Below are 26,593 nucleotides of genomic sequence, written 5' to 3' on the forward strand. Positions count from 1 at the left end.
GAAAAAATGCTGCTGCTTTTTAGCCTCACCTAGAAACAATGTCATCAGTAGCATCCTCTTCAAACAGAGTAATACAAAATTATATTTTCAGAGTAGAGAATTTTACATAAAGAGCTATAGCCTTTATTCTTACTCTTCCCCATTAATTATGTAATCTTATGGATATATTTATCATATATATATATATATATATATATATATATATATATATATATATATAGGCATGTAGATGAAATAAATGCTCTTTAATCTGTCAAACAGTACAACTCATGCCACTGTATACTTGTTGAGCAAGAGTGTGTGAAAAGGTCTACAACCAGATATTGGTACCATAAGAATTTCAAGTTAAAAAATGTTGATGAAGCAAAGTCTATCATGGTTATTTCTTCTTAGAAAAAATCAAAAAAATCAGGAAGAATAAAAAAAAAAGGAAAAAGTGAACTAAATTGTAAAATATTTAGCATTCTGGTAAACCACAAGTCTCCAACCACTAGTGTAAAGGAAATTAGCTCTGTTAACTTATGTAGTGATGCAGTATATTGGTTAATAATTTCCAGTGTTAGAATATTTTAATGATTTGGCAAGTTGGTATTGGATTTTTTCCCTGGCTTTCTGTGCTTTGGTCTAATTATTTTCTTTTGTCAGAGAGGAAGAATCTAAGATAAAAATGTTCTTTTGAAACTAGTTTTAATACACAGGAAAACTCTCAGGAAATCCTTTTTCTGCCTCAGGCTTCATGTAAAGAAAAAAGACAAAATTCAGATATTCAAATCATTTAGTTTCTGTATATGCGAATAAACAGCTGTTTCTTTAGTGTATTAAGTCAGTTTGGTTACACAATTGCATTCAGTATTTTATGGAATTTTTTCTTTATATCAAAACCATTTAAAAATGCATATTATGAAAACTCAGATTTCAAACATTTTGGGGAAAGCAGGCATATTAATTTTTTCCAGTGAAATAGACTCTGACATTTTAAAACTAAATAACAAAGAAAAATTTCATTAAATCACAAGGACTTTGAAATATAGCTTTGTCATGTGGTGCTTGCAAAATACTTTGAAATTGAAAAATATAGGAAGAGAAAAAATATTCAGCATTGCTGATATTGTAACATATAGTATATGAAGTAATTACGTATTTTAATCATAAATGACAATGAAAAGAGGGCATTTCGTGAACAATCAGATCATCTGACTTCCAGCATATTCTAGTAAATATAAATAATATCAGTCTTTTCCACTTACTTTAAAATAAATACAACTGTCATATTTATTGAACATATTTTTAATTTAATAATTTCTCAAGATAGTCATATAAAATATTTTCTTGAAATGCAGGTCTCTCAGGGGTGAGATATATTTGTCTTAAAGGGAAACTATAGCTGTAATAAGGAAATATCAAGAACTCATGTAATCTTTTGTCAGAGGTTCTCTCCTGAAGCAAAGATCCCTGTCAAATCTGGAAGCTTCTCATAAATCTTTCCAGTTCACCTATCGTTACCTAACTTGAATCACAAGTATTTGCCATTTCCCAGAGATAGCCATCAGTTTTCCTTATAAGTACTCAAGCTCACACCAGATAAGTTTTTATTTATTCTATAAAAGATCATGGATAGATCTTCCTTCCCTTCTAACTTCTAATTTCCTCATCTATCATATAGTCTACATGACTTACAGCATTCCCCCAGCAAGGAGGAATAACTCACAATTTGCTAGTTTTGTTCCTTCTTTTGTAGTAGATTAGCCCCATCAAGAGAAAAACCATTCACATGTCTTTATCATATTGCCCTTGTTGCAGGTCCTCTGATGGACAAAGTCTCAGTTTACTCTTCTATATTACAGCTCTAAGTCTTATTGTCCCATGGTCAGGTACCTCCTCTAGTCATCTTGCTCTATGGTTTCACTGCTTCAGCTCCTTGTCTTTTCAGTGTTGTATAACTCTGCTACTATTGTGATTCAGTTTTGTTACAATGGCTAACACACTAGACTTCCATTTCTATGAGTGCTCTGCTCTTTAGCAGTTGCTTTTTCTAACTTGGAGATAGCGCTCATGCTCAAGCCACTGAATCAAGGGAGAGGGACTAACAACATATCTCTTTTATGCCCATCATTCTGCTTGAGAATTTGTTTTCACTTGGGCCAATCCACTCAAGAGTCTCATCCAGTTGTGGGGATCATTCTCTAAACAACCTCTTCCACTGAGTTATCAGTCTTTAATCCTGTCTGACTTATGGTAAATCCTTCCATAAGCACCCTCTCTAGATTCTAGGTTATCTTCCACTGAATCATGGGCATTTGATTCTTCAAGCTTGTCTGAGTTCACTGAGGTGGGCATTATACTCCATGATTGTCTTAAGACTTTCCTTTAGAAGCTTCAAGAAAACAAAGTGGAGAAGGAGTTAGAGCTGATAGTTATTGCCATATAAGTTCCAGGGAGATGATGCAACCCTGATGAAATAGTGGTTGAATAGTGGATAGAAATGTCTCTTGCACACTCAGATGTAAAAGGGATTGTTCAAGAAAGTTTTCTGTTCCACTTGAATTCCCTGATCAAATATCTTGGTCTTCCTTGACAGAACACTTTCTAGGGCTGTCCACATAAAGCTGATATTATCAGAGTCAGCTCAGTGTTTGGGAAGTTTCAAAAGAAAGGAGAGGAAAGAAGAGGTGCCAGACTACATACCAAACCAAAGGTCTATAGAATCATTTTGCTGACTACAATTTTGCATGCCTGTGAAACCCAGACAGTCTATCAGCACCATGCCAGAAAACTGAACTACTTCCACTTGAATTGTCTCAGGATGATCCTGAGGATTACCAGGAAATATAAGGTACCAGACACTGAGCTCCTCTCTAGAGCTAAACTGTTACATATTTAAACTCTACTGCAAGGAAGGCAACTCCTATGGGATAGCCATGTAGCCTGAATGCCAAACACATGCCTACCCAAAAGATTTACAGAGAGCTCACACAAGGTAAGGATTCACATGGTGGTCAGAAGTGATAGAAAGAGACTCTCAAGATATCTTTAGGGGGCAGCTAGGTAGTACAGTGGATAGAGCACTAGCCCTGGAGTCAAGAGTACCTGAGTTCAAATCTGGCCTCAGACACTTAATAATTACCTGTGTGGCCTTGGGCAAGCCACTAAACCCCATTGCCTTGCAAAAATCCTAAAAAAAGAAAAAGAAAAAAAAAAAGAAATCTTTGAAGATTTTTAGTCTTATGAAACAAAGGAAACACTGCCACACCGCCACAGGACTGCCCAACTTTGTGTGCCTGCATCAAAATTGGTACTGTACTCCACAAGTAAAGTGGAGTTGTAGAAGTAAATCTGTGCAAATTCAGAGCCACCTCCACCCAAAATATTCAGACAGCTTGTACCCTGGCTTTGGTATGTGCCTTATCTGAATTTATTGAGCCACAGCTGAACTTCAAAAAACCAAGAATACCAGAGTGTGACCTTGATCTGGGACCAAGATTGTCATTCACTCATAAGAATGCTTACTCATTTGTACCTTGAAAGAATATGGGACATATTCTCTCTTTATAAACTCCTTGAGAATTGGGAGAGCTTCATTGCTGTATACCTAGTACCTGTATTAAGTAACACAGTGATTGACATGCAATAGGTTCTTAGTAAATGTTGATTGATTTACTGTTCCTGGTTGGATTTCAAGGATTGACTGATGACTGATTGGGACTCAAAAGGTATAATCTTGCTGGCACAGTTAACCTTTCTCAAAACAATGTCAAAATGACCCTGTATAGGCTCTTTTTAAAGCTCCTCTCCTCTCTTCTCCCATTTTCCTGATCAAAAGGAAGACACTGCAGAATGAATCTGTGTATTGCATATAAGCACAGTGTCATTTCCCCAGGAATCACTAATGGCTGCTTTGGCTTAGAACCATATGGGAATTATTCAGCCCAAGGGAAAAGTTTGTTGTAGAGCACTTTTTTCAATGTAAAATATGGCAGCAGCTGGAGCATTGATGAGTGTTTTTCTGGAGAAGTATAGGACAGAGACAGATGTATCAGTCATTCAGACAGAGAGAAGTTTATAGACAATGCTGTGAACCTCAGCTATTGTGTTAGAAGAATGGGATTTTTTTTTTTTATTCCTAAATAGCATGATTCTAGAGGTAGTCTTCTCTCCCTAGGAGGGAGATCTCCTGGTCAATGGCATTTTGTGAATTGAATAAAAAGTAGTCTCGTATTTAAGATCTTGATATTATGACTTCTGGAAATAAATCAGGTCCTGGGAATCTTTTGCACCTTGTGTATTTTCTAAGATTGAAGGTTTTCTATATGCTTCATTGTTTTTATGTTTCATTGACATTCCTTACCTGTATTTATAGAATACTAAATATGAACTATATCTAATATTTTAAGATTATCATAGATTAAGCTCTAGGTGGGGGCAAAGAGATCAAAAGAAAATTAACTTATTGGGTCATATATGTACATGCATATTTGTATGTATATATATATATATATATACACTATACACACATGCTTATGATATTTCTCTGTTATCGAAGAACATGATAAGCATATGATTTGGATCTGAGGGGTGCTGTGTTAAGTCACCAGCCTCACTTTCTCCTCCAGAGGAGAGGTCCAGTGAGCAGATATCAATCAGGATGATTGGATGGCCCTGGATTTGAGGCAATCAGGGTTAAGTGATATGTCCAAGATCACACAGCTGCTAAGTATCAAATGTCTGTGGTTGGATTTGAATTTTCGTCCTCCTGACTCCAAGGCCAGTGCTCTATCCACCTCTATTCACCTAAGGTTTGATATACAAAAATTATATATGAATCTACATATACATAGATTCATAATGTGTGTATATATATATTTTCTGCTTGCCTTCTAATTTTGACTGCATTGGTTTTACTTGTGCAAAAACTTTTAAATTTTGTTTAATTAAAATTATACATTTTCTATCTTATGGCATTTTCTAGTTCTTATTTGATCATAAAACCTTCCATGATCCATATTTCTAGCAGGAACACTTTATGCTCCCATAATTATTTCACCATTTTATGTCTACATAGTATGCCAATTTTGACCTTATCTTGTCAAGAACATGAGATGTTGCTCTAAATCTAGTTTCTGGCAGAATGCTTTCCAGTTTTCAGTTGTCAAATTCTTGTTCCAAAAGCTTGGATCTTTGTGTTTACTTACTATATATTGTGCACCTAATATATTTCACTGATCAACCATTCTATTTCTTCTTAGATGATTACTGCTTTGTAATAGTTTAAAGTATGGTAGATCATCTTCCTTCACTTTTTTTGTGCATTGATTCCCTTTTTATTATTGATCTTTTGTTTTTCCATATGAATTTTCTTTTTCCCCCAGCTTTTATGAAGTACGGTAATTTTTATGGTATGGCATGAAATAAGATAATTTAGGTAGAATATCATTTTATTGGCTCAGCCTATCCATGAGCAACTAATATTTCTCCAATTGCATAGATCTGTGTCGAAAAGAGTCTTGTAATTCTGCTCACAAAATTCCTGTGTATGTATCTTTGCAGGAAGACTTCTAAGTACTTTTATAATGTCTGCAGTTTTAAATGAAATTTGTCTTTGTATTTCTTCCTGTTGGTTGTTCTTGACCATATATAGACATATTGATGACTTGTATGCATTTATTTTATATACCGTATCTTTGCTAACATTTTTCTAGTTTTTTTTAAGGTTTTTGCAAGGCAAATGGGGTTAAGTGGCTTGCCCAAGGCCACACAGCTAGGTAATTATTAAGTGTCTGAGACCGGATTTGAACCCAGGTACTCCTGACTCCAAGGCTGGTGCTTTATCCACTGTGCCACCTAGCCGCCCCTCTAGTTTTTTTTAGTTGGTTCTGTAGGGTTCTCCAAGCATACCATATTGTCTTCAAAGCAATAATTTTGTTTCTTCATTGCCTATTTTTATTCACTTTATTTTTATTCTACTATTACCAAAGCTAGCATTTCTAGTACAATATTGAATAATGATAATAGGCATTCTTGTTTTATGCTTCTTGATCTTATTGGGGAGACTTCTAGTTTATTCCCCATTACAGATAATGCTTGTTCTTGGTTTTAGATACTTAGCATTTTAAGAAAAATTTCATTTATTCCTATCCACTGTAGTGTTTTTAATAGGAATGCGTGGTGTATTTTATCAAGTCTTTTCTATTGATACAATCATTTTTTTATTTGCTACATAATCTAGAAGCATATTTAATAATATTAAAGATCATACTATAAAAAATTAGAAGAGGAAACAAATTCTATATCTCTCTCTCTTAGCAATGGATAGGAGTATTTCTTTCCAATGACATGCAAAATTAGTTTTCACTCTTCATCCTTTTGCAAGCTTTGGAGTTCCACATTTTTCTACTACCCTCCCTTCCCTCCTCTTTCCCCATGGCAGCAAACAATCTGATATAGATTGTACATGTACATCATGTTTTACAAATTTCCATATTAGTCATATTATAAAAGAGGAATTAGAACTAAGGGGGAACCCATGAGAAAGAAAAAACAAAAGTTTTAAAAAATGAACATTATATGCTTTGCTCTGCATTCAGACTTCATAGTTTTTTCTCTGTTGGCTGGCATTGTGGATGTCATTGTATTCAGTGAATAACTATATTTATAAGTCTAACAGCCATTGCCCCATAATGTCAAATGATAAGAATGAACAATTCTCAAAGAATAATTACAAAGTATTTACAGTTACAAGAAAAAATACTGTTGCAAGAAAAAAATTTGTTAAGAGAAATGCACCAAAAAAATCCAAATAACAAAGCCAAACCCTGAAGTTTTACCTAAAAATTATAAAAAAAAAATGACCAAAATAGTTAATATAGTTAATATTGGCAATATTTAACATGGAGGGTGTGGAATTATAGGCTCACTAATACATTGTTGGAGTGTGAAATGGACTTTTAGAAAGCAATGAAAAGTCTCTATAAGATCCAAAATGTTTATTGTAGAACTTTTTGAGATAAAGAATTGGTAACAAATTACATATTTAACAAATAGGGAATGACTAAAAATGTGGTACGTGAATATAACAATATTATTTTATTCTAAGAAAAGATACGTATGATGAATACAGAGAAGTATGGAAAGATCTTTGTGAAATGATGCAGAGTAAAGAAAAAGTCAAGAAAACAATAAACCAAGTAACAACAACAAGGTAAATGGGAATAACTATACACCACCCCTCTCCCCCCAATCAAAAGTGAATGTAATAAAATTATATAGCTCAAGCATTACTTGAATAAAAAAGATTTGAGTGAATTTCCCAAGCCCATTCATCTCTTCATGGAGGTGGTCCCACAGGTGTTATACATTACATATCTTAGGATTTTTTTCAATATATCAATGCCTTGTGTTGATTTTTTTTCTCTCTCTCTAAAAATACTCTCTTATATGGGATGGTTTTATAATGGGAGAGGAGGGATAGCTGATAAAAATTAAAAAAAAAAAAGAAAATGGGGGATTATAGCAGATGACGACCAAAGTCTTGTCCAGCTTTTTGGATTCTGTTCTATGATTTCCTAAAACAAAAATGTTAAATCAAATGAATTCACTAAAACAAGTGTCTTAACTTGCTTTGTCAATGAAGAGTAGATCAGCCTCAGTAAATGGAGTCTGAAACACCATAGATCCAGGATGGGGAATCTACTATAATTCCCAGACTTTAGGACTTGAAATCAGGTTTCAGTTCTAGCTCTGCTGCTTGTTAGCTTTGTGATCTTGGGTCAATTGATTTCTTCTCTGTGAAATGGGAAGAATAATACTTGATATATAATATATACAAAATGTATAAATATATTATGTATATATACATACATATCATAGAACTGTTGTGAAGAGAATGGTTTATAAACTATTAAAGTATAATGTATTCTTTTCTCTCACTTTATACTAGTTAGACATTAGAAAGAAATAGTTTTGGGACATTATCCAATTATTGTTCTTTTAGAGAGGGAGAAATGAAACAACCTATCCTTTCAGGAACTGTACTAAATTGTTTTTACAAATATCTCATTTGATTCTCATAATGACGCTAGGAGATATTATTTTTAAAGTTGAGGAAAATAGAAGTTAAAGAGACTTGCCCAGGGATAGTATCTGAGTAGGGATTTAAACTCAGATCTTGGGGTGGCTAGGTGGCACAGTGGATAAAGCACCGGTTCAAATCCGGTCTCAAACTTTTAATAATTACCTAGCTGTGTGGCCTTGGGCAAGCCACTTAACTCCATTTGCCTTGCAAAAACCTAAAAAAACCAAAACAACTCAGATCTTCCTGGGTCCTGGGTTTTTTTTAGGATTGTAGTCTTTTGTTTGACTATTTTCTGAATCTCTGGCTCCATTTTGTCTTCCTAAAGTGAATTAAAATATTAAATTTGTATTACAAAAGGATTGATAGTTCTAAATGTGTTTTTCCCTTTGAACTTTGACATCTGGATGCCAGTCTCTTGACACAGGTTGCCACAATTTCTCCTTCATTACTTTATGCTCAATTTGTCTTGCCTTAAGAAGCTAAGGTATTTTTTTAAAAAATCATTTTTTCACTGATTCTGTTTGCTGAATTTAAGCTCAGAGCCTTAAGCCTCTATTTAAAAAAAAAGTTGTACTTGTTGAATATTTTAATACAAGATGATAATGCAATTCTGGAAGATCCAGAGTTGAACTCTGGATAATCTTTAATGCAGAAGCATTGTAGGGTACCAAGTCAAACTAGATTATTAACTATGTCTGAAAACACACATTCTGCTTCAGGCTTCTGTGTATTGCCATAAGTAGTTCCCCATGAGTGGAATGCACTCTGCATTTCTGCTTTTCAGTATCCTTATATTCCCCCTGCTGCTGCTCAGGTGGCAACTCTTCCATGAAATTTTCCTTGAGCCCACCTTACGGGTGACTTTTTTCCTCTTCAAATTCTCTTTATAATGTTTTTTCTGTATACCTTGTGGTAGCTCCTACTAAGATGTCAAGTCCTTGAAGTCAAGGGCTCTTTTGTTTTTGAACCTCCAGAACCTCGTTCATTCATGATGGTCTTGGATTTTTTTTTTTTAAGTATTCTCTTTGTTTAGACTAGGTAAGAATTACTGTAGTGAATGGGTCAGAATGTTCCTTTTCCAACTCACATCTGCAATTATGTTGCAACTTGCAGCTTTAGAGAATCGTTTGAGGGAACTTGAAATGTCAAATGACTTGCTCAAGGTCACCAGTTTGTATCAGATAGGGAAGCGAATTCAAGTCTTGACTATCCTCCCAGTTTTCTCTCCACTGCACTCCTCCACCGTGGCTCGTCATTTATTTTCAGTTTCCTGTTGCAAGGGCTCGGGTTTATCCCGGAAAAGTTATCAGGCAGAATTTGGAGCATGTGAGATGAATCTCAATCTGGGCATCCCTGATCCTCCCACAGGCCTGTCTAATCTCAATAGGGCATCTGACCCTGCATCCTTACCTTTGCTCCACTTTTGCACCGAACACTGAAACCCAGAGAAGGCTCACTTTTGGTTAAGCTCTAATAGTAGAACTTTCTGGCACTTTGGCAATTTCTCAAGTTTAGACCAATCAGATAAGAGTCCACGCGAACATGTGCAGGCTGAGATGTGAGGTCCAGAGGGAGTTTTCTCTCTTTGGTGCTGGTTGTTGCGGCTTTTCTCTCTTGGAGTCCGTGGATGAAGTCCACGTCCCGAGCCCACGCCGCGGTCCCTGCCCGGCGGGGATGCTCCGCCGGCTCTGGCACTGCCGGGGCAGCTGGGGGCACGCGCTGCGCTCGTGATTGGCTGCCAGCCGCTGCCAGCCGTGACTCAGGTAGCTTCCAGTCTGGGCAGGCCCGGGCCGGGAGGGCTCAGAGGGAGTGGGCAGGGCCCGAGGGGCGGGCCGGCCGTGGGGGCCGCTCTTCTCCCACGCGTCGCGGTCTCGAGGAACGTGGCGGCCTTTTAAAAGGAAAAGGACCCGCGACCGCCCTTCGGCCGAGGTCTGCCAGGGCTTGGGGAGGGGGCTCCGCCGTCCCCTCCTGGGGGCGACACCTTTCCAAGTCACTCCCCCCGGGAAAACAAACAAAGCGCACGACCCCCCTCCCCACCGGGCCCCAACTTTCCCCGGACTCCTGGAGGCGGCGGGCCGGGGGCGGCCCGGAGCGAGCCCAGTCCCGGCGGGGGGCTGGGGGGCCGGGGCGGGCCCGTGACTCGCGCCTGCGCTCCGCCCCCGGCCCGCCCCGCCGCTTAATTCCGCCGCTTCGGCCGCCGGCGGTGAAGAGCCGCCCCGGAGCGCGGAGCGCGCGAGCCCTGCCCCGGAGCCCCGCGGCCGCGCCCCCCCGCCCCGGCCCCGGCCCCGGCCCCGGCCGCGCCCCTCCCCCGCGCCGCGCGCCGGGCCCGACTGGCAGCGCCACAACGGCCGCCGCCGCCGCTGGGAGGAGCCCGGGCCCGCCGCCGCCGCGCTCCTTTGTGAGACCCCGGCCCAGGGAGGGAGGGAGGTAGGTAGGCTCCGGCTGCGCCGCGCTCCGGCACCGGGCGCACAGCAGCCCGGGGGGCGCGCGGGGACCGACGGCTGCGAGGCGGCCCCTGCCCTCCGCGCCGGGCTTCGGGGCGCGCTCCCCGGCTCGGCACGGGGAAAGTTTCCCGGGCATCCCCGCCGAGCGAGGCGCGGAGGCGGAGGAGAAGCCGGCGGCCCGGGGGGCGGGCGGAGGGGAGCCCCTGCCCGGGCCGGGGGCGCGCGGCGGGGGGCTCGGCCACGTGCGCCCCCCGCGGGGCCCGGGCCGGCCCGGCTGCGGGGGGCCCGGACCGGCCCGGCTGCGGGGGGCCCGGGAGGACGCGGCCGTCTGGCGAACAAAGGAGGCTGGCGGAGCCCGCGGCCGCCCGGGGTTCGGGGAGGGGGCTTTGTTCCCCAACAAGTCATCCGTGAGGTGCCCCGCGCCCAGCCTGGGGCCCTCGGGGGCAGCCCCCGGGCACCCGCCGGGGACCTCAGCGCGCTGCGCCCAGGGGCAGGAGCGGGGGGGGGGGGGGTCCCGGCCCCGAGGGAGGGGGGCAGCGTGGAGGGAGTGAGCGGCGCCTTGGCCCTTGCCCAGATTTGCCAAGTTTTGCGCCCCGGGAGCGGGGACAACCCACGACACTCGTGCCCTCCTCACCAGGGCAGCCCTGCCCGGAGCACGTGGCCCGGCAGATGCCCGGACAGGTCCATGGGCCGGCAGTGCTTCGGCTGGTGGACGGGGGCAACGGGGCGACGCCTGGCAGGTGGGAGCCAGTAGCCCTCCGGCAGGGAAGCGACTTTGAGAACTCAAGTATCCTCATCCTGAATTGTCTCCATCCAGCGGGCAGAGAGCCCGGCACTTGCCCAACATGAACAAGGACAGTGAGGGATGATGTTGTTTAAATTGAATTAACTCTGGTTCCACGGGGGGGGGGGGGGGGGGGGGAAGTGGGGTTCGTAAACAATTTTATTTAGTCAGCTTTATATGAGGGGATGTATGTGTGAGAGACAGACAGACGGACAGAGAGAGAGATTAAAGGTATTTCTCACCAAGCAATTGAGGTACCAAGGATCTCTCATCTTAATTTTTCCGTCAAAAGGGTAAAATTCTTATTGACTTGGACTTCTACTCAGGGTACTGAGTAGTGAAGAAGATGGTCTTCAAGAAGGGAGCACTTAGAAGATTGTGTTCTTGAAGGACCAGGAAGTGAATGATGGCAGTACGCAAAAGATGGTTTTGTTAGTGTTGTGGCACAAATGTTGAGATCTAGCAGTAGTTCCTTAAAGCAGAAAATTGAATAGAAAAGAAAGCCAAGAGAACTCCTGAGCCTTGGAGGTGTGATCCATGGTGGAAGCTTGCAGAAGGGAGAGATGATTTCCTTTTCTTCATGTCTTCTTTCTCTCCTGGGGCCATGATTTGATCCTTGTCCATTTGATGGGATGGCCCCACTTCATCTTGGGCTGGAAAATGTTCTAAGGGAAGTAACACAACTTGCATTCCTTGAATGTTGAAAACTAGATTTTGAGAGATGCTGTGGGCACTGTCTCCTCTGGCCTCCACAGAGAGTCAGGGGGTTGAGAACAGATGATTTTCTGTTTTTTAAACCATGGAAGCTGAAGATGGAAAGGACTTGACAGCTTTTCTTTGGGTAAGAGGCAGAGAAATAGAGCTTTCCAGAAAGCAAAAAGAATGAGTGCCTGATCTCCTGGCTTTGATTCCTGACTCAGGTTGTTCTCAGATGGTGGTACTTCAAACTGGGAAAAGTTTTACTTGTACTACAGCTAAAGATCTGACTTGGCTCTGCCTGAAAGCAGAGATGCACTCAGCAGCCAAGCCAGTGTGAGTGTGGGGAGCTTCAGGTCACCTGATGGGGCCCCCTGTTCTAGTTCACTTCCTTTTCCTTTCCTATTTCCCTTCTCTCTAATTTTGACTTGTTTTTTGTTTACCTCCTTTGAAACCTCCCCCCCCCCCCTTTCTGTTGTGAAGAGGAACTTTTGGATTCTGCACGTTTTTTTTGTGATTTTCACCTTTGCCATTTAGGGATTGTAGGAGGAAGCACCTTAGAGGCCATTTGTTTTGTCCTTGTTATAGAGATGAAGAAATGGAACCCCAGACATTGTTTAAGTCACAGGGCTAGAGAGCAAGTAGCAGATTTGGGATTTGGACCCAGGGTGTCTTGATTCCATATATAGGCTTTTTTACACTAAGCCTGGGACAACCTGTTGGTCAGGGGAGTAGGAAATGGAAGCACCAACTCAGCCTTCCCTCTCATCTTGAGGAAGGTATACTGGAAGTAAAAGGGATGATAAAATCAACATGCATTTTTGTTTGTCTGGTATAAGGTGCTATTCAGCCATGGTGAATAGAGGTAAGAGACTCTAGGGATATTAACTCCCTTCAGGTTTATAGAGGGCTCACAAGTTCTTAGCATTTAGAGGATCTTAGAGATCATTCAGACCAAACTTTCTTTGGACAACAAAGGAAACTAAAGCTCAGAAAGGGCCGGGGGTGGGGTGGGGGTCAGTGATTTGGCTTAGGTCATAAAGGTATTAGCTCTGATTTTGGGATTCAAACCCAGGTCCTCTGATCCCAGGGCCAGGGAGTTTTCCTTTAGGGTGTGGTCAGAGAGAGGATTCATTGCTGTAATGAACTATTTAATAATAATAATAGCTGAAATACATCTAGGACTACTCAATGCTGGGCAATGTGCTAAGTAGCACCTTACACATAATCTCATTTGGCCTTCCTTTTACAGATGAGAAAAGTGAGGTAATCCTGGTTAAACAACTTGCCCAGGGTTACAGAATTGGTCAATGGAAACGTGGACCTCTGGACTCCTTATCTAATCCTAATTTCATTTATTAGCTATTTTTTCAATATATCCAGGACAACTGGATGAAAATGATAGTTACTATAGTTAAGGATAGATATTTGAATGTTTCTGAATATGCAGGGAGGAAAAGACCATGTAAAAAATTCTCTTCAGGTGGGTTGATCTGGGCTGATGGAGTTGTTTAGGGGGAGGATAATTTAAGATTACTTCCACAGTGATGAAGTTTATATACCCTTCAGCTGATGTTGTGATGCTTTACTGAACTTGATTAAGCCCTTCCACGTTGAGTGCCCAGTGAATTATCCTGACTCCCCTAGGTTCCCCATACTTGGCATATGAAGTTGTTCCTGGGTTCCCAACAGTCGGGATTGACGGAGGAGAATCCAGGTCTGGTATCTGGGTGATTCTGATCTCAGACCTAATATGTTGTTGAATGAAAACTAGGAGTTGGTAAAGAACAGAAAAGTTAAGCCTTCTGAAAGTATGGAATGTGGTTTTGGTTTATTCATTTTATGTATTATACAGTACTCACTTTGGACATAGATTCTCAGTATACCACAAATGCTTAACAAATATTTATTGAGTAAATATTTTGAAACTAGATGCTTTTTAAATTTTGAAAAGAAAGGATGGGAGAGATAGAGGAGACAGACTGAGAAAATAGAGACCACTAATTTCACTTCACATGTGTCTTTAACCGGATTGTTCTAAAGGATTTGTTAAAAAAAAAAAAAAGGAAACCTTGCATAAAGCAGTGCACGGCAATATCTAACCATTTAGTATTATCAAAAAAAATTGATAATTTAGGATTTGGGGAGGTAATTGGGAAATAGCATTCTATAATAACATAAGGACTTTAGACTTAACTCTTGCAAAAGAGGGAGCTTTGTATTTACTGGTTTAGAATTAGCGGGGCATCATCAGTTATATTTCTGGTTCCATTTCTGAGTCATGATAGGCCCTGGATGTCCTTTTGCTATTTTCCAGTTTCTCCTCTTGCTAAATGAGGAAATGTGAATATATGTAATTCTTAAAGTGATCGTGAGAATTAACTGGAATGCAGTGTTTTGGGATCATCTCAGCTCCTTAGACAAAGTAAAATGTTGAAATGTGAAGTCTTGCAACTTCAACCATCTCCCTCAGTCTTTTTTTTCCTCTTTTTTTTTTTAATTAGACCTGGTTACTATTCTTCTCTAGTGAATGAAATCTGGATTCCTATTTATCTCTAATTCTTATCAGTTACTTTATTCTTTTCTGGTGTGTTAGAGAGTCTATGTTTCATTCTCCATAGAAGCATAATTCATGACATGGATAAGACAAGGGTACAGGAAGACCAGGCTTCTAATAACTAAATCCCTGCTTGGACCATGACAGGGACACCATTAATACCTGTGCTGGGTTTACTAATTTGTCCTTTTCTCTATGACAGGCCCCCAGAATCCTCCTCTTGTCAGAATTAGCTGAATAACTTAGTTTAGGTTATCTTCTGGACCTTGGTTTCCTCATCTCTACTTTATGCTATGCTTCATTGATGGAGATGACCCAAGGTTCTCCAAGACTGTGACCCTGGACGATCAGCCTTTCTTACTCCACTGGTACATATGGCCCTGGCAGGAGGAGTCCTTGCTCTATCATTGGCCACCTGCTGGGATACTTTGGAGAAATTTAGATAATTTAGAACCACTTGGTTGATCTCAGGGTAATCCACTTTTCAACCATGTTAGCTCTAGAAGTTCTATTAAGAGTAGAGAGGTCATATAATCTAACTTTATGGAAAGAAAAATTTGCCAAATTAATCAGAAACATTTAATAGGGGCAACTAGGTGGCACAGTAGATAGAGCACCAGCCCTGGAGTCAGGAGAACTTGAGTTCAAATTTGGCCTCAGACACTTAATAATTACCTAGCTGTGAGACTTTAGGCAAGTCACTTAACCCTCCACCAAAATAAATTAATAAATGTGTACTATATAACAGTTATTGCTCTAAGCCCTGGAACAAGAAAGAGAAAGCAAAAATAGCCTCTACCCTCAAGGATCTTAGATTTTAATGACGGAGACATGTTTCTACATTGGTAGATATAAGATACATGCAGAGTAGATACAGTAACCTGAGGAAAGCAAGGTACTAACTCCTTGATTAAAGTGAAGCATTGTCTGTCTAAAAAATCAAGACTTTTGCCCTGCCTAACAACTTATTGAAGCTTAAAGCTGCACTAGGACTTTTGGGACACCCTTTTTAATTCTCTTCCTTAACAGAGTTGTTGTGGGAGCCAATAAGAGAATAAATATTGTCCTTATGCAAATGTATAAGAAATATTAGATGTTGTAGGCAGGGCTCTAATCCCAGTCCCCCTCAGTTCAAGTTAGATGTTGAGATGTAATGAGGCACTTTTGAGTCATTGAACAAAGGAAGTTTACTGAGTTCAAACACAGTAAGTGTATTTAGCAAGGATAATGATCTTTAACTTCTCTAGACTGGGCTCTGGCAGCATGATAATAAGTGTGGTCATCAGGGAATGGTTCCTCAGTGGTTTTAGATAATCACTAAATCAGCCAAGCCTGAGAGGCACTAACTGGAGGGGACCACAACTTTGCTGTGCCCCCAGTCTAGGGGAATGAGGGCCTCTCTGGCAGCATGGGGGGAGGTTGTGTCAGGGAAGCTAGTCTATGAAGTTGGATGGGAGGAATGAGTCAGGGAAACTGGGCTGAGAAAATGCTGGCATATTAGAAACAGTACCTTTAACCTTAGACTGATAAACAAAGGTATCCTCCATGACTGGAATTAACCCCCATTGGAATGAATAGTTTTCTTACAAGTATACTATAAAGATACATCTAGTTGATTAGCCCTTTGATGCTATTGGAATCACAGATGGGATAGTGTTCTTCATCAGGAAATCATAATTTGTGATCCAAGAGGAGGAAAAGGATATGTGTATATCTCACATTTTAATTCTAGGTTAACTAAATAGAATTACGTTGTCATCTTAGAGTGATCTGTTTATGTAGGAATTCTGTTGAAACGGAATTGCCTTTTGATTAAAAACATTCAGCTACAAAATTTGCCAAGGTTTGCTTTTCAAGAAAAATACAATTATTTGTTTATTTATTTATTGGAAACAACATCTTGGTAGGAAATGACACCATCCAACGAAGTACGCAACTTTAACTCTGTGTTTAGCATTTGTCCCCACATATGGCATAATATCCTCAATTTTTAAATAATCTGATAATTTCCATTCTCATGGCTTTGTGTGAAGAGACCCAAATGCTTCTGATCAGCTTATGTTACTGGCTTTAACTTAATACATCCCTTTATTGAACTACAGGGTACATTAGTGCCGGGAATGACCTTGAAGATTATTTGGTCCAGTTTTCATTATTTTGCAAAGAAAGTCATTGGATATGGAAAGTATTTGTATTTGAAAGAAAGAGTATTTTGGTAATATTGCAATACAGAGGGTACTGAACTAGTAGTTGAAACCTGGGCTCCCTTCCTGATGTTGTTCCTGAATCATGTGGTCTTGGGGAAATCATTTAATTTAAGATTCCAAGTTTCCTTATTATAAAACAGGGAGTGAATGGGGGGTTGGGGATCGTAGAGTAGTGAAATAGTTAAATAAGGAATTTTCAAGTTCTAAATGCATGATTCTAATTTAATTGTAGCATCTTTTACACTCTCAAGAGTTAATTCTAGTTTTGTCCTTAGTAAGTTATGAATATGATGACCATATGACACAGATTTTCCAGGCCAGACCTGATTTCAAGGGAAAAAAAGTGTACTTTTAAAAATGAGGCCTTACAAAAGGAATATACTTTTGTAACCCAAGTGTCCTGATTTTTTTTTTTTTTGTTCAGAAAATAGGGTCACTTTTAGAGCAAAGAAAAATTTGGAAATTTAGGGGGATTAAAGCTACAGACTTAATCCTTTTTCAATCTAAACTCTGGTTCATTTCTGGTTAAGTCAGTTACATGTAGTATTTATGTATGCCTGTTTCCTAAATTTCCAAAAGACTATCAAAATATAGATTAGTATTTTTAGGGGCGGCTAGGTGGCGCAGTGGATAAAGCACCGGCCCTGGAGTCAGGAGTACCTGGGTTCAAATCTGGTCTCAAACACTTAATAATTACCTAGCTGTGTGGCCTTGGGCAAGCTACTTAACCCCACCTGCCTTGCAAAAACCTAAAAAAAATATATAGATTAGTTTTTTCAAACAATAAATTTTAAAATTTTGGCTTAATCCTAGATTTTGATTTGGAATAACAAACAAGATAGATGTTTTTGTTCAGCTATTTCAGCTATAACTGACTCTTTGTGACTTGTCCTGCGGTTTTCTTGGCAAAGAGGTTGGAGTGGTTTGCTGTATCATTCTCCAGCTCATTTTATATATGAGGAAACTGAAGCATACAGGATTAAGTGACTTGCCCAGGATCACACATCCAGTAAGTGTCTGAGGCTAGATTTGAACTAAGGAAGATCTTCCTGACTCCAGGTCTGGTGTTCTATCCATTGTGCAACCCTACTTTTGAGTAACTTATAATTCTAAGAAAAGATAAAATTGTGTATTACTTAACTTTTAAATTGAAGGTGAATCAGTCAATCCATCTAATAGGCTGTCCTGTCAGTCCATAGTTATTTAAGATACAGTTCCTTATTCCATAGCCTTTATTTTTCCTGTAGTTAAGTTGAAGCTACAAAAGGCAGTTTGAGGCAATCAATTCATCAAAAAACATTAAGAACCTACTATATATGTAGGCATTATGATGAAATATGCCAGGTTTGTCAAGGATGCTCTTAGCTTCTTTTTTTTTTCCCCTCTTTGACTTTTCAGAAAAAAAATAGAAAGCATATATGTAAGTGTATTCTACAACTTGAGGAAAATGCAAAGAATCCTGAACTTGAAGCCTGGAGCAGCTAGGCAGTGCTGTGGGTAAGAGCGGTAACCTTAGAGTCATGACCTTAGTTCAGATATTGCCTCAGCTAACTCACTGTAGCTTGTATTTACTCTATAAGCTAAGCTTACTTACTGAATGACTAAACCTCTTTTAGCTTTAGTTTCCTCATCTGTAAAACTACCAAAACTTCCCACTGTTGTTCTGAGAATCAAATGAAATAAATAAACTATGTTTTGCAAATCTCATGATGTTACATAAATGCCTAGCTTTCTTTGAATTTGAATTCCTTTTTATACATTAACCAAACTTTGTTCTCTTGGATAAGTCACAGGACCACTCAGTTGACCTCAGGTTCTTAATCTGTAAAATTGGAATTGACTTCATCAGCCATGTAGAATTTTTGTGAAGAAAAACCTCTTTCCACTGAACTCTGCTGTCTCGGTGGCTCATTTCACTTTTAAAAAGCTTTCTAGAAGTTTGAACTAATAAGATTCCTTGTAGCATTCAGAAATTTTGAATTGGATAGACATGTTACCTTCATGACTTACTGAGTGGGCAGAGGTGAAATTGTATTCTTAGAGCCCAGAGGCCAGAGGGTGGCACAAGTTTGGGCTAGTTCTGGTGGGCTACAGCCGGGTAACAGGACCCTGCTTGATTTGAGGTCCAGCTAGGTAAATGTGAAGTACTCATCAATAGAAAAGACTGGTTGACTGCTAAGTGGTGAATTTTTTCTGTCCATGATGATCTACGAAACAGATAAAATCTATTGAACATACAGCAACAAGATATTTGCTGTCATCACTAATGACTTTAATTTTCAAGGTCTAGAAAGTAGGAACCTCTCCAATCTGGATTATGTTAATCCAACTTTCTTAACCTCCTCTTTCCCTTTCCTCTAAATATCATTAGGAAATAATAATCCCCAAGGTGCAAAAAGACATCCCTTTAACCTAAGGAGGGATAATGTCCCAATATTCTGTTATTATAAGAAAGTTTGGAGGGTGTGATGCTTAAGTGGCAGGGCAAGGTGTGTGGCATTCATGGGTTGATTATGTATTGTGTGTTTGTGTGTATTATGTATGTATGTATGTATATAGAAAAGAAAACTTAGAGGCTCCCCCCCCTCTTTTTTAAGGAGACACTTTCAGAGGTTACTAATTTAGATGTACCTTCTGTACAATATCCCTGAGTAGAGGTATAGTCTCTGGTTGTCACTTAGCTTTTGTTGGAGGATTTATTATCTTGGGAAACCTGGGCCTGTTGACTTGAATGTATTATGGGCAACTTGGTGCTGTTCAGTTATCTCTTTTAATTATCTTAATTTTAGCACCTTCATAGGCCATTTTTATTACAGTCTTCCTGGTAGTTTGTTTTCCCTTCCCACTACCTACCAGTCACCACTTTTGTGAGGTTCTAGTAGAGAAATTGAATAGGTTTTAATTAGTGTAGAAAGAACAGAACCTTGAACTTCAATCTTTGAATTAACGCTTCTAATGTAATCAAAATTTCCCTGTATTTTTGTTCATTCTTCAGGCTTTTATTGTTAAACTTCATTTTAGCACAGATTAAACCATTTAAGCTTCCAACCTGCTGTTATTCATTCATAAGCTTCTTGTTTTTCCACACTTTATAAATTTGAGATATGTGATGATTAAAAGACTAAGGCTTGCCCCCTTTTTTTGTGTTTGAAACAAAATAATAGTTAAATACAATTTTGAGCATGTTGCTTACGTATACTTCATTGGGGACCATAGCATATAATGCAGTAATTTCAAATATTTCCTTTTTTGTAGTCTCACTTGTTGGCCTCTTCCTGGTTCATTTATCAAAATTACAGAAAATATACACTTTTTAAAAGTGCAGATGAAATAGTTGGATTATATCTAAATGCAACATCTGGCATATAGTAATTAACTTATTGATTCAAAAGTGGCAAATATTTTATTCAAACACGGAAATTTATGTGTCACTTTAATCTTGTAGCTATTGAGGTTTTTTATATTTGTAATGGAATCTTAGAACTAGAATGAGTCTTAGGTCTCATCTAATAAAGTACTCTTTTTTTGGTTAATATACTCCTATTCCACTTGTTTTATTTTTGCTTCCACAAAGCCCCCCCTAAACTTTACTAAAAGAACGAGACACTAATGATCAGTTTTAAAAACATTTTTATTATGTAGAGGCTGTTTCACCTTTGTTATTATATCCTTTACATCCTGCCTGACATTATTGATTGAATGTCCATACTTTAGCTTAAACGTTAATACATGAGATTAACGTGTTGCTTGCCTGGGAGAGACCCTCATTAACTTTGGAGAACTAATCTTTTAGGGTTAATCAAGTTCTGGCGTCATTAACTAAAGTCAGCCTATGTTCTGTTGCTTCTGAAAGGCACTTGCCATATTACTCATATTACATATGTTCAGTAAATTTCCAGATGTACATAGATAGTAAACATTGATTCTTCCTCCTTTGAATATATTTATTTGAATACTTTTTCTTCATATGAATGTGTATATGTATATATATATACGTATATATGTGTGTCTATATATATATATATATATATATATATATGTACTGTTCTCTCCATTGTAGGTGATTCATGCTTATGTTTTCCCAAGAATTTGAATTTTCAGCTGTTTTATGTACAGTGTTGTTTTTACTATATAAATTGTTCTGATATGCTTACATTTTATTCAAGTCAGTTTCTCCAAAACTATTCCTTTCATTGTTTCTTTGGGTTGCAATGTCCCTATTTATATACCAAATTTGTTCTGCCATATCCCACATGATGGGTACTTTCTTTGCTTCTAGCAAAAGAACTACTATGAAAATGTTTCTTTCTCTGATTTCTTTGACATATTAGGCATGGAAGTGATACCACTAGTTCAAGGGGTCAGTACAGTTTAATGTTTGGGGGAGGGTTTTTTTTCAGCCATCTTAGTACAGCTATCCTCCTGTTGCTCATCTGACAATTTTCATTTTTAATCCAGTACTTCTGACTTTAAACATACTTCCATGGATCTGTGGTTTCATCAGTGTGGGTAGCATGTAGGTATTAACTACTTCTGTTTTGGTCTCAGCCCATCTATATTTTCTCATTTTATAATGATTTATATTCCTGTTTTCCCTCTAGGTCTTTTGTATTAGTGGAAAGAGTTTTTAGATTTGGAATCCGGGGACCTGGACTCAAACCTTCACACTTAGCTGTAGGATTTTGGACAACTTAAGCTGAATGATCTTGGACAGCTTAGTTTTAGCCTCTCTTGGGTTAGTTTCTCCATATTTAAAACAAATGACTTGGATTAGATAACATGAAGTCCTTTCTAGTTTGGAACTCTATTCATATTTTCTTACCTTTTTATGGCTACTAGTGTACCTCTTTGATTATACCTTGACCTCACTACTTGGTCCACTGCTACAAAGCCCTACTCTAATATAGCCCATTTGAGTCTGGAAGTGATTCTTGAGTTTTTGAAGACTCTTTCAGCAGACTCTACTTAGTTACTAGTTAAGAAAGAGTCACCTGTCCATGAAAATACCAAGCTAAGTATAGGGAGAGCACCAGTTATACCAACTGCTACTATTAGATGGTGAACTCTTTGGGCATGGAATTCCAAGAAAAGAATACAAAATTCATTTTGAAAATGCTAAAACAAAAAATAGAAGATACATTTTACAGGGTTATTTCAATGACAGGCAGGAGACGGGGAAATGAAGAAGGTGAAGTAGAAACAATACTGTAATCTGTTTTTGCTAAAGTCCTGAATGTCATAGATGAAAATAATATAATAAAACTCCTTTCTTTGAGGAAAAAAGGTAATTCCTTATTTTTTTATGGGGCAAGTACTGCTATAATTTGTTATAACAAGTGCATTCCTAAAATTTATTTTTCTTTTAATTTTTTTTAATGATAGAAAATCCCCTATAACCTTGCTGTATGTGGAGTGGCACGGGAAAAACAATGCTTTAAGGAGGCAAAACTTCTGTTCTTTGTTGTTTTAGGTTATTGTTTCTAACAGTTACGAAAAACTGAGTTGTTTCTGTAGTTAGAATCATAGAAGCTTTCTCCTGCTTCTCCCCTCCCCTTTCCTCCAGTAGGTATGATGAAATCAAACCAAAGGGGCCCACTCAGAAGATAGTCTCTTCCTTGAGGAGGAAATGAAGCCTAGGCTCTTGCCTTGGCTCACTATGCCTCTGAAAACATTCCATGAGTGAAACTGAGGAAGTACAGCTGCAGTCATCTGTCAGTCTGGAGAGAGGCGCAGCATGGAGCAGGCACCTCTAAATCATGGCTTTATGATCATCAGTGAGTCATTGATGACCTTTCAGTGTGCCGGCAGCACCAGTAAAATCACAGGGTCATCAGACTGAAGTGGCTCCCTTGAGCCTGAGATTACCTTTGCTCTCATTTTAATTTCCATGGAATAAGAGCAGAAAGAAATGGGACTACTTCTTGGACTTTGTGGTTCTGGTTGGATTTGAAGATCCAAGCCTAGTGAGCTGGTCAGTGTTGAAGAGTCATCTGGAAGTCATACTTTGAAGTAATAGCCTAGCTAGACTCCCTTGTGTGGAGGAGTAGTCTGTGAGACCTAGAGAGGTCCCTCTGGAGTTGGTCCCACACAGGCCTGGGGCTTCTCTGGACCTTGCTGCCTGTTCCTTGATGATGGTGCTTGTCCTTTGGCAGTAACTATTTCTAACTTAGTTTGATGGTAGCTAGGATTTGCAGGACTTACTATTTTAACAGTTGTAGTTCAGTTTTCACTTGTTTGATGTCTCCATTGCCCTGAAGGTATCCACAAAACCCAGTTCCCCAGGTAGTCTTATATTTAACAACAACAAAAAAAGCATTTTATGAACACAGGTTTCCCCAGCCATTTAGTTCTGCTTTTTTTTTTTTTGTTTCCCCTATTCCTGGTTCATAGTAGGTTCTTCACAGTGAATGCTTCTTGAATTGGGATCTGTAATACAGTGCCCTGCTGTCAGTGAAAGCCATAGGGCTGGTTTTCCATGTATTTGTAAGGTTGTTAAAGTTTTTTTTCCTTAGTTTATTCCCATAATAAATAATCCTTCCCCTGTTCCTCTTCCAGGCAGCCCCTTGTAGTAAGTAAATGTGGGTGGAGTAATCTTCTCTATGATCCTTTCAGGGCTCCTCCTTTTAGATACAATGCAAATTCCTCATTTAAGTCCCTCTACTTTTTCAACCTTATTTTCCATTACTATCCTTTGTAAGCCTTATGTTTCAGACAAACTAGATTCATTAACTGTTGGGGAATTGCCAGACTTAAGTGTACCCTTTCTTAACTGTGTTTTGACAAGGTTGTCTGTCCCCTTTGTAAGGACTATATATTCCCCTCTTTTGTACTGGTCAGAATATTGGACTTCCATGGGGAGTCAGCTTGGGTGCCAAATCTGTTGTCTTTTCCTCATCAAATAGTATTTCCTTTACTTGTATACAAGTTGAGTCTTTCCCAGAAGACTAAAAGTTCTCTGAGAGCAGGAGCTATTTATTTTGTTTTTCTCTCTAGGACAGAAACTTTAAGGTAGACATCTTTTTTGAATTTGTTGGAGAGTAGGATGGTAAATTGGCAGACTGTTTTCAGGTGGTTTTGATTCTAAATTTCCCCCCCTTTTTGCAAGGCAGTGGGGTTAAGTGACTTGCCCAAGGTCACACAGCTAAGGTAATAAGTGTTTGAGACTGCATTTGAACTCAGATCATCCTGATTCCAGGGCCAGTGCTCTATCTACTGTACCACCTAGCTGCCTCCTTGATTCTAAATTTCAATTCTTAATTGGTTGAACATTTGTTACACAGGATCTTGAGTTTGAAGTGAATGTTGTTTTTTTTGGTCTAGTCACTTACAAATGACCAAATGGCATTTCTCCCCTTCATACGACTGTTTCATTTTGTAATTTTTTAAAAATTTTTTATATTTACTTTTTTTTAATAGGGATACTGATTGAAAGTCTGTGGAGTTGTTCTCTGCCCCTTTACCCTTTTTATATTTTTATTCACCAACAATTCAGGTATGATTAATTCAGGGTGATTAAATATCAGAGAGGTAATAAATGTTGAATAATTTGACTGTAGTTTCAAGATGAACCTGTTCTTAGTTTTGTTTGGATACAAACCATTCATTCCTTTTCAGTCAGAAGTTTTAAAATGAGTTAGGGACCCTAATTTAGCATACTCATAGCTGTTCAATAATATTTAAATATTTAAATGCTGCTATACCAAAGGGCCTGAGAATTGTATTTTAATTTGTGCTGATGTCTATTAAAATCTATTGATGCATTTTTTTTAAAAAAAGTCATTTCCTAATATATCCATTGTCTGCAGGTATTCAACAACACTATGTAGAAATCAACCTTTGTAACAAAATGTGATCTATGCATAGCATTCTATGTTATGCTGTCTCCCTACTAAGAGTTGGAAAGTATTTTGTCTTTCCCCACATTAAGATTAGTCATTGTATTTAGTTTATGCCTTTCATTATTTTTTTTAGGTTTTTGCAAGGCAAATGGGGTTGTTATTATTGTTTTAAATTACATTATTGTATGTTATTTTCCTGGCTCTGCTGTTTGTATCAGTTCATATATCTTCTCTGAATTTTTCATTTTCTTACTTTGCAGTTATGTTCTATTATTTTTTAAGTCAGTCACCAATTGCTGGGTAAGATCATATATTATTTCTAATTTTTTTGCTATTAAAATATTTTACAATGAATATTTTCTTTATGTTTTTAACTTCCTGGGGATAAAATGTCAGTAGGGAAGTAACTTCATAAAAGAATGTCAACAATGATTTTTAATTGAGTGATTTCAAACTTGTTTTCCAAAAACAGTCTAGTGAATGCAGAGCTCCATGAAAAGTATATTTGTGGACCTATTTTCCCCAAAAAATCTCTACAACATTCAGTCAATCAGTAAGTACTTAGTAAGAGCCAGGTACAGGAAATACAAAGCAAATTATAAAGTAGTTATCTTCCTTCAAGGAGCTTCATATAAATATGTATTTCCACAATAAAATAGAGGGTGATATTTTTAGAGTGGGGAAGCACTATTAACATTGACTATTTCCATTTTTTTATGCTGAATTGAAGTGAAATCTCCAAGTTGTTTTTAAGTCATGCTTCTCTAATAAGTGATTTGGAACAACATAATCCAAAGAGAATTCATTGTAAAATCATGAATTTCTACTTTACACTATTTACTTTTTTTTGTTTGTTTGTAGTTTTTTGCAAGGCAAATGGGGTTAAGTGGCTTGCCCAGGGCCACACAGCTAGGTAATTATTAAGTGTCTGAGACCAGATTTGAACCCAGGTACTCCTGACTTCAGGGCCCGTGCTTTATCCACTATGCCACCTAGCTTCCCCATACGCTATTTACTTTTAAAAAAATTAATAATTACTACATCATAAATACTACCCTGATTTTCTGTGCCTCCTAAATTTTCTTTTATTCTCTATTCTGTTCTTTTTTTTTCTCTTTCCCTCCCTGTCCAAGAGAAGGCTATCATTAGTCACAAAAATATAAATATATACAAGTAAAATTCATACTACAGATACTTCTGTTTATCAATTTTTCCTTTGGATATGGATGGTATCTCCCTTGAATCTTGGAGTTGATATAAGTATAATACTCAAAATGACTTAGCCTTTCAAAATTATTCTTAGAAAAATATTGCTGTTACTGTACATAATATTTTCTTTTATGCTGATTTCACTCTTCATTATTTCATGTGAGTCTTTCCATCTTTTTCTAAAATAAACCAGCTCATCATTTTTTTTTTTTTATAGTGAAGTAGTATTCTGTCACAGTCATATACAACTCCATGTTTAACCGTTCCCCAATTGATGGGCATTCTTTCCTTTTCCAGTTCTTTAGAGCTTCTATAAATATTTTAGAACATGAAAGTTCTTTTCCTTTTTCTGCTTATTACATTGGGAAACAGACCTAATGGTGGTATTGCTGGGTGAAAGGGTATGTATAGTTTTATAATTCTTTGAGAACAATTCCAAAATTTATTCCAAAATAGATCAGTTCACAGGTCCACCACCATAGGTCCCAATTTTTCCACATCTCCTCCAACATTTGTCACTTTCCCATTATATTATTTTAGCCAATCTGATAGGTATCAAATGATATCTCAATTATTTTAATTTGCTTTTTCTAAATATTAGTGATTTAGAGCATTTTTTATATTAATATGTATATATATATATATATATAAAATTTTAATTACTTCATTTTGTATCCTTTGACCATTTATCAATTGGGGAATGATTTGTATTATAAATTTGACAAAGTTCATTATATAGTTGAACTGAGATCTTTATCAGAGAAATTATCTATAAAATTTTTCTTTTCAC

General features: G+C 38.5%; 1 protein-coding gene across 3 annotated transcripts in view; it reads left to right on the plus strand.

Moving 5' to 3' along the window:
- The window catches only part of FAM107B (family with sequence similarity 107 member B), a 371,993-nt gene that overhangs the window by 281,744 nt on the left and 63,656 nt on the right, over nt 1-26,593 (plus strand). Inside the window, exon 1 of one of the 3 annotated variants that reach the window (XM_074194081.1) lies at nt 9,906-9,997. The exons of 1 other annotated variant lie outside the window; for it this stretch is intronic. The gene's annotated coding sequence lies outside the window, so the exon portion shown is untranslated. Of the gene's footprint in view, nt 1-9,905; nt 9,998-10,406; nt 10,496-26,593 lie in introns of those variants that run through there. One more of the 3 variants, XM_074194079.1, reaches the window with a different exon arrangement.

This window comes from Macrotis lagotis, chromosome 7 (assembly GCF_037893015.1).
Source record: "Macrotis lagotis isolate mMagLag1 chromosome 7, bilby.v1.9.chrom.fasta, whole genome shotgun sequence".
In the NCBI taxonomy this organism is placed as follows: Eukaryota; Metazoa; Chordata; class Mammalia; order Peramelemorphia; family Peramelidae; genus Macrotis; species Macrotis lagotis.